Source organism: Canis lupus, chromosome 12 (genome assembly GCF_048164855.1).
Source record: "Canis lupus baileyi chromosome 12, mCanLup2.hap1, whole genome shotgun sequence".
NCBI lineage: Eukaryota > Metazoa > Chordata > Mammalia > Carnivora > Canidae > Canis > Canis lupus.
In genome coordinates, this window is record NC_132849.1 from 13137569 (window position 1) to 13146586 (window position 9018).

Below are 9018 nucleotides of genomic sequence, written 5' to 3' on the forward strand. Positions count from 1 at the left end.
GAGGAACAATTGGTCCCAGAATTAGGGGTTTGGCTTTACCTGGATTGGGACGGTTGTTCCTAATTGTGAAGACCTCAATCCAGTCCCAGCTCACAGGGCGATTGTGTTCTAAATTCCACATGGTAGGTAGTCATGGGGGGCTATGTTCCTGGACAGTCTTGGAGTGGGATTATTCCCACCCTGGGTATCTGTCTGGCAGCCCCATAGGCAGTACACTGTCCATCTGAACTGGACTGGGTGCTAGCAGCAAATGCACCCCCTGTGGAAGCTCTGCCCAATGCCCTAACAGTCACACCTCACCCGTGATATTATAATTCAGTCCCTACCACAGCAGGGCAAGCCATCTGCTTCCATTCCTGCACCCTTGTTCTATGTCACCACAGAGCAAAAGCAGAGGCCAACAGGTTGATCATGACAGAGCATCTGCTCTGCACAAGCTGACTGCAGACTGGGCACAGGCAGGGCCAGGCAGGAGGCAAGGCTGGAGTGCTGCCCTGGCCTGGCAGCTCTTCCAGAGCTCTTCTACTCACCCCTCTCCCTAACCCGATCTTTTCCTTCCTATAGTCAACAAACATTACCCAGTCTCCAAAGGACAGATACTAAAGAATTTTAGGGAAGCCTTTGTGAACAGGGATCGACTGGAGCAGAAGGTAAGAGGGAAGGTGGGAGCCCAAGAAGGTGCTAGTCCCACCAACTAGTCTTATGCATGGAGTCTGAGGATGGGAGGTAAACTGGGCCTCAGTTCTTTCTGCCATTAGAAAACGTCCTGATATGCCTCGCAAGCTCCCAATTTCCTGCTGGAGAACTCCAGGTGGATGACGAGGGACCTCAAATTCAGTGCTCCCACAGTTGAGAGTAGGATGCATTCTCAACTGACGCCCCTCCCTACTGGCTCCTGGTCTCCCCGTGCCTCCTGTCTGGGGGATGGCACCATTGATATTTTCTCTCCCAGGCCCAGGGCTTCTGAATCCTCTTCTATTCCTCCCTCTCTCCAGCCCCAGTCACTCAGCGGGTCCAATAACACTAACATTAATAATAGCAGCTCTCATCTGTTAAATGCCTGTGATATGCCAGTCTCCATGCTAGGCTCCTTTTGTGCATTACTCAACCTGTTCTGACATCTGTCCTATAAGGATGGATACTTAACATACGTAAGAGAAGTCATGGCACTTGCTGAAGGCCAAGGGGAGGAGCCGAGATTCAAGCCTAGGTGAGTCTGACCCTAACTGCTCTGTCCTGCCTCTGCAGGGCTTGGGTGCCCCCTCAGCCTGCACCCCACTGGCTGTCTCTGAGCCACTGGTGCGACAACGTGTTTATATCCTGCCAGAGTCTGTGAGCTCCACAGGCAGATTGATCCCAGGCCATGAAGGCCAGCCCACTGTGCTTCCTTGCCCAAAGTGCAAGTTCCTCTGCATGGCCCCCAAACACTGCTGGGGAAACATCTTCCTTCCTGTCCTAGCAACCGATTACCCAGCACCCCTAGACGGAGCGTTGCCACTGCACCATGCAAGGTGGCACCTGGGATCAGGTGCCGCTGATGATGGATGCCTTCAATATTCTGGCCAGTCCCAGTAAGAAGGTTTGAAAATAAACTGGGACAGCAGGAAAAGGTAATTAGGCAGCACTTTCCTGATGAGGTGGGAGGATCAGCAGGTGTAAAGTCAGGGAATCTGAGTCCTGGTGTGCATTTAATTAAGTATCACTGTTCTGTTCACACATTGGATGGCAAAGCTTGAAAAAAATCCCAAACCAACCTCTTCCTTCACAACTCTGGAGGGGGAGAGGAAAGAGGCCAAGGGTGCCACAAAAAAAAAAAAAAAAATCAACAAAGCAAAGCCAACCTACAAAACAGCATAACCAGAATCCCAAACCTCCTCATACAACCTCAGCCCAGCCCAGCCCTTGATTATGAAAAGAATAACCAAAGGGAACAGAGAGAGTGCCAGGGAGACCGGGCTCTAGATGGCCCAGTGGCACACAAAAGGATTGGAGGAAAGGGATGGGATGCTTAAAAAGCAGTTAAGAATAGCTGCAAGTCATCCTATTTAAATTCTAACAAGGCCACTACTCAGAGATAACAAAGGCCACTGTGTTTAATTAAGGGTATAAATGGTAGAAATATGAGACAGGAACTCTTACTAGCTGTTAATGAGGTGGATGGGAAACCTCTAAAAATAAACCATGACAAGTTGAAAGGGTAATTAGGGGTGCAAAAATAAACAGAGGGTGTCAATTAGAAGTTCCCTGCAAAGACTTCTTCCAACACATCCTCACTAGGTAGGGCAGGCCCAAGAGCAAGCCCCCCCCCCCGCCCCCCAGGCGTTAAGGTCTGTAGTAGGGGCAAGAGCCCTCTTGACTTGCCTGTTCTCCTTCCTGGCCTTGGAAGAATGAGAATAATCTCCCCACCTGGCCCTGCCGCACACGAAGCAACCAGAACCCAAGAGAGGCGGGCTATGCTTATTGAACAAGGAGTCCCAAGAGAGACCTGAACAACTATTAGGGGATGAGAGACTTTAAGAGCTAAGTGATAAAAATCAATCTGGTTCCTGCCTCTGAGCTGAGAGCCAGGAATTACCCCTACATGCATGGATTCGTGGACACACACACATGCACACACACATCACTGGAGATTTCCAGTCATGGCCAGCCCCCCACATAGAGGGAGCAGATGACTGCTAACCCCAAAGGTAGACGTGAGATGTTCTTGAAGCCTCTGGCCTTCCACCCCCTTACTGTCTTTCTCCCCTTCCCTGTTATGACTTTGAACACCACCACATTTGGAAGTCAGTCTGGGGTCAAGTAAGTTTGGGAAATTCTTCCGATGATATGTCTCTTGGGGAGATGCCCATTAACACATATAAGGCACTGAGAAGAACAGGGTAGAGGAGTCTTTGTGTTTATTTAACTCAGGTTTTCCCAAGCAATCTGATCACATAACCCTTTTTCCACAAAACATTACTCACCGTCTTTCCCTACCATCCACCCCAACCAGCAGAATTTGGGAACATTAAACCCAGCCCTGAGAAACCTGGAATTAGCCTTGGGAGGTATAACTGGAACACAAATCCCTCTGTGCTCCAAAGACGGGGCATCTGCCATCTCCCTGAGAGTTGCTGCAGAGCAGCAGGCTGGTCATGGGTCCAGGAAGGAGGAGACCCACAAAGGGAGACGAGGGGGCCCCAAGGATAAATGTCTCTCATTTCATTTATTCTCCCTCCAACTTCTCTGCAAATATTAAGCAGTGCTGGTGGTGCACGCCTCAAGGGGAAAATGGGAGCTTAAAAGTGGACCAGCCAAGAGCCATCACTGCTGTTGCTATAGGCTGTGTGACCTGAGCAATAGGACTTAGCCCTTTTTACCACCATTTTTTCTTTATTTATAAAATTAGATTGTAATAATAGCTACCTCACAGGGTTGTTTAGAGGGTAAGTAAAATAATACACACAAGCACTAAGTGTCTTTTCAAGCATGAAATGTAAAGTATTTATAATGATCAGAATAGCAACATTTTCTGTTTCCCTCTTTACCTCCCTTGGGTGATCTCATCCACTCCCAAGGTCTTCATTCCATGGAAATGTAGGCAGGCCCAAAAACCATACCCTGTCCAGATCTGTCTCTTGAACTCTAGATTTCTGCTACAGTTGGGGATTTATTTTAAGAAAGCAGAAATCCAATGAACTTCAAGGACAGAACTCCTTGCCAGATCAGAGAGGATCTACATTTGAGATCGGTGCGAGGGGAGAGGGGGACCCATTAAGAACAGAAGCAGTATCTCTGTCTTTCCCCCTCCAGGGTCTGCTCTGTTCTCCTCCTGTACTCCACCACCTACCTCTGCCTACTTATCATCCCCCAAGCGTATAGAACCCAAACCCAGAGCCCACTCCACATGGCAATAGATTCCATGTCTCCTTGTTCAAATGTAGGGAGAAAGAGTCTTCTTGAATGAGTCTATCCATTTGATCCAGACAACAGAAGTCATAGAAGGCTGTCCCGGGTTAGGCCCATTGCAGGTCCAATAGCTATAGCCCTCTAGAGGGAGAGGATGGTGTGGTGTATAGAGCTGTCCCTTGAGGCATTGAATATTGAATATGGTGGGCAGGACATATAATAAAAGCCTATCAATTTTATTCTTCTGCTCACCCTGCCTGGCACACATAACTTTCTCCCTATTCAGACATTTTCAAAGATATTATCTAACTTGATCACGTTTACAACTATAAATCAACTTTACAGTCATTTACAACTGTAAATCATGCATCTCCCCACCAGAACATGAAGTCACCTTCTACTGCTCATTCAGAGTCAGTGAGCATCATGAGATTGCTGCCGAGGTTGCTTGCTGGCCTCAGGATACACAGTATTCAGGGGCTGTCCATCCCTCTTCCAGTTCTGTGGGATCCTGCCCCAAAGTGACTGACCATTTTCTTAACAATCTCTGAATGAAATAGTAAATTTAACCTCTGCCATTCCCCCATTATCCAACAGGGGAGCAAAACCAGGATGGCAGCAGGTGGGGGGCGGGGGAGGGAATGGAATTACTTACTTGGAAAAGTAGAGGAAAGAAAGAGAAAATTAGAGAAAAGGAAGAGATCTCGAGGGCAAGAAACACACAGTAGCTCCTGGTCCAACTGTATGTCAAACCCTGTAGCCACAGGGGACCCCTGGTTGGCACAATGAAACTGATGTCCTTGGAAGGCTGCCTATTCTTAACAGTCCAAACAAATCCTGAGGATCAGGCTTCCAAATCTTCTGTTGTTTAGAACCCAGGATTACCTTTTTGCATCTGACCATCCTTCTCTCAATAGCTGATACCACATGGCACAGAAAGGATGGAAGTGAAGGCAGTATGTCTTTCCTAGTCTGTCTTTCCTTATCCATATTCCAACCCTCACTATGAGACTTCCCCTCAGTGGGAAGGCTCTCCTTATTTTGTGGGGAAGATGGAGGAAGAAATGCGGGCTGGGGCTTGTGGGGGTGTCATGTTCCCCAGCAACTCCTCCTCCCATAATTCTTTCTAATGGTCTGAACATCCATCTTTGTCAATCAGAGCTTTAACTTTGGCACTAGAAATTCAATGAGACAGAAAATTAGGACCAGACCACAGTTTGGCAAGGCCCATTGGTCTGGACTTGGCTTGAAGTAATCAGAGAGCTCCAGCTACAGGCAAAATAGGCTGTCTGCACCAGAGTTACATAATCACTCTGTTTTCCTTATTTACTCATAGACAGGCATTCTGAACAGAAAACTCTCTCTTTGCTGCTGGCTATTATCTAAGGTTATAAGCAATAAATAATTGGCTTCATTATTCTCACATTCAGGCATCAAGCCTCCCAAATATTCACCTTTGGTATGCATATGGTCTGAGTCTCAAGAGACAACAGATGACAACTTAATTACTTGTTTTTCCACCAAAAATCACAGACTGCAAACTTCCTATCCTATAATGAAAATAAATTTTTATTGTATCTCACCCCAATAATACCATAGCTAGTTTCATATGTTAAGGCTCTATCACTCTGAACCCCATTTCCTAGTACCAATTTCTATTCTAATTGTGACTTTTCTGGTTACACACCTAAAAGAACTGAAGTAAGAAAGAATTCTTACTGAAGTAAGAAAAAATTAAATGTAAATTTATTTAACATTTAAAGCTTTACTACCCTCTCAACAACTTATATGTGGCCCCAGTGGCTGCTACCACAGCCCCTGATTCTAAAACCTTCCAACGCCAATGTCCACCCAGTGGCTTGGTCAAAACCCTCCAGAGATAAAACCTGATTGGTGTAGCTCGTTTATTTGAGCCAGACCATACACAAAAATTTACCTGTCAGCCTACTCATTGCCTTTGTGTCTGACCTCTATTCCATGTGTAGTTGGCAGTCATGTGAGAACCACGTAGTCTGTAATCCTGTCCCTTCCTGGAGCAAGCATCATGAAACAAGTAGCAGAATATCCAAATACTACGTATATCTCTACACGGAATTTGTAGACCCTAAAAATTAATCATTGCACACATTGAAATTATCATCTTTATATATGGCGATCTTTGTTCTTCCATAATCCTGATCTCAGTGAACGGCACCTCCATCCAAGCTAGAATTGGGGGTCTTACCCTTCATTGTCCCTTCTACTCCCATCCCTATATTGAATTAAACAACAAGTGTCATTGATTTTACCCCCCTAAAATCTCTTGAATCCATCCACTTCTCTTCAACCCTCCAGCATTATCTTAGATCATGCCGTCATTAACTTTTAACTAGCTTATCCCAGTAGCCTTCCCAAATATTCCCCAGATGGTTTTCAGACAAAACTGATCATGTCACTCTTAGAACCCTTCCATTGTGCCCCAATGTTCCAAACCCTTTGTAATCATGACTCCACCTACTTCCCCAGCCCTGCTGCTTGACTTTAGTCTAAGAGCCAGACTGAACAGTTCCCAGTTCCCAGAAGCCACTGTCATCCAGGCTGTCTTTTGGCTCAGCCTTGCATATGCTCAGCACCTTTTCCGGGGGTCTTTTCTGACCTCCCTTAGTCTAGGTTAGAGGTATTTTCTGTGCACTCTCATAAGGGACTTGGCATTACCATAGATCTCATCACTCTGGATTGTAAGCACCTGTTTTCTTATCTGTATACAGCACAGTGCTTGGCACATACTACATACAGATTTGTTATAAAAAAAGACACACTTATCTGTTGCTGTATGTATACCTCCTAACTCCTATGGACATTTCTTTGTTAATTACAACTGCAAGCTTTTGTGCAGGGTCTTATATCTTGTCAAGGATATTCAGGAGTTATGTCTCATTGGATCATCCCAGCAACCTTCCCCCACCCACCCCTACCCCCAGCCCTGGCACCACACCAAGAATGGAGGAAGGGAGGAATGCTACTCTCATTTACCTGAGAAAGAAATTGGATTCAAATGCTTAAGTGACTCATCTGATGGCAGGTTGCTAGGGCTGGTTCTTTCTGGAAAATCCATAAGTGACAGCTGGGGAGCAGGTGCCAATCTCTGGTAGCAGAGAAAGCACAGGAATGAGCAGGTTCTAAAGAAAAATGCACTATGAGTAGTGATATGTGAGACTCTAACTCAGCAGACACTGAAGTTGTTAAGAAAACAATAGGGGATCTATTTCAGGAGCTTTCAACTGCCACTTGGTCACAAGGGAGAGGGCGACTTTGTGTTCTAACCATTAGAGTGGATATTATGGTCCTTAAGTGATGACTTATGGTGTTCTCTAATGGCAGTGCACACAGATAGGCTGAGCAAGGATTAGATACAACACCACCAGCTCAATAAGCAGCTAAAAATTATTGGCCAGGGGAGAGTTAGGTACTGGGTGACTTGATTTTCTGGAAAACAACATGACAAGGAAGGCCAAGCAGAGGGAGACAATCAAGGATCCAGTAGGATGTAGAAAACAGAATAGGTCAAGCAGCTGCTGTCTATGAGGGCCATTCCACGCAACACCGTCCCAACTGTATTCCAAGCACCATTCAGAGCCTCTGCTCTTAGTGATCAATAAGAGTGCTTTGTATTCTCTGTGTGTGTACTTCAGTGCCAGGACATCAGACCACTTTAGCAACAACAACAAAAAATGCTTCACCCATAGGGAAAAAACACAGGCAAAAAAAGGGAGGGGAGGGTCGCTCCATTAAACAAGATTATATATAGAAAACCCAAGCTATTGTTAGATCCTAGTGACAGATACACATCTCCATTTGCCTTATCAGTTGTACAGAAAGGAAAAGAAAGGAGTGACACCAGAAACAAATCGCTACCAACAAATAGGTTTGCCTCTGGGCAGATCACAGGCAGTCAGTTCCTTTGCTGGGACCAGCACTGTGGCTGAATTAAAGCTCCCTAAATGCTGACATAGTGTTCTAGCAGCTAAACGGGTGTTTGCATAATTGATCTAACCAAGTCGATTTGAGATCTGTGTTTCTGGGCTCCACTGCTGAAATGCACTATGGTATGGCCTAGTGTGGAAAAAAAAAAAAAAAAAAAAAACAAAAAACATTCATTCCAGGAGTGGATAAACCAAGAGTTTTTCCTGAAGGTCGAGGATTACAATTCCTAATGGGATGTGATTTCTTCTAGTTGCCCACCTTGTGGAATTACAGAATCTCCAGCTATTCTAAACGTTTTAGCCGGTCCGCCTGTTCCCCTGCCTCTTTGCGAGCTCCTCACAGTTGCATTGTTGACTTGGGCTCAGCCCAGCCCCAAATCCAAGAACATAAATTTAACATGAGACAGAAATCATTGGAAGAGCTTTAGTCCCTCATCCCCTCCCCCCCTCCAATCTAATGGGGATGGATTGGAGAATGCAAATGATAGTGTGGAAAATGGGCACCCCATTGTCCCCAAAGTCACTTTCTTATTATTCTTCCCCAGGCTACCACTATTCCTTTCACATCTGATTTGCAAGCTGTTAGCTCTATCTCTAAAATCTTTGTCTTTATTTCCACCTCCACCTGGAGCGTCCCATTCTGCTCTAATCCACCATCCCCTTCTCCCCCCTTTTTGGATTACTGCCTCCCAACTGGTCTCTGCTTCCCCTCTTGCCCCTGCAACCCATTCTCCACATTGCAGTCAAATTATTTTCTTTGTCACATTTAACATACATTTTTAAAAACATACCTAAGTAGAGAGTAAAGTATAAAGCAGAAGCCGCTTTTAGGCCAACAGGCTTGAGCAAAAGGATGTAAGAAAGGGCCACAATGACCCCCTGGCTGGATATAGACAGGCCCATCAGGCGACCCGCCTCAAGATATTCTTAGGCCCTCACTGACCAATGGGCTACTTACAACTAGGCACAGATCCCCAAAAAGGGAAGATTCCATATGTCACCATACCTCCTCATTTTACCTCTTTAAAAATGGCCTCTACTCACTGCCTCCTTGCAGACAACCTCTCCTCTGCTGTCCCGCTGGCCACTTCCTTGTGATGTATTCAGTAAAATTCTATCTCCTTTGTTCTGTCTCAGGTGAATTCTCTTACCACCCCTCCACCCTTGC

At 45.8% G+C, this 9018-nt stretch overlaps 1 long non-coding RNA gene across 2 annotated transcripts in view; it reads right to left on the bottom strand.

Moving 5' to 3' along the window:
- Positions 1-8950, bottom strand: part of LOC140601142 (uncharacterized) — a 33436-nt gene extending 24486 nt beyond the window's left edge. The window contains exons 1-2 of one of the 2 annotated variants that reach the window (XR_012004184.1): positions 8895-8950; positions 6901-7046 (exon numbers count right to left, since the gene is read on the bottom strand). This is a non-coding gene — a long non-coding RNA (uncharacterized lncRNA). The remainder of the gene's footprint in view (positions 1-6900; positions 7047-8894) is intronic. The other variant, XR_012004183.1, reaches the window with a different exon arrangement.
- Between the last annotated feature and the right edge of the window lie 68 nt (positions 8951-9018).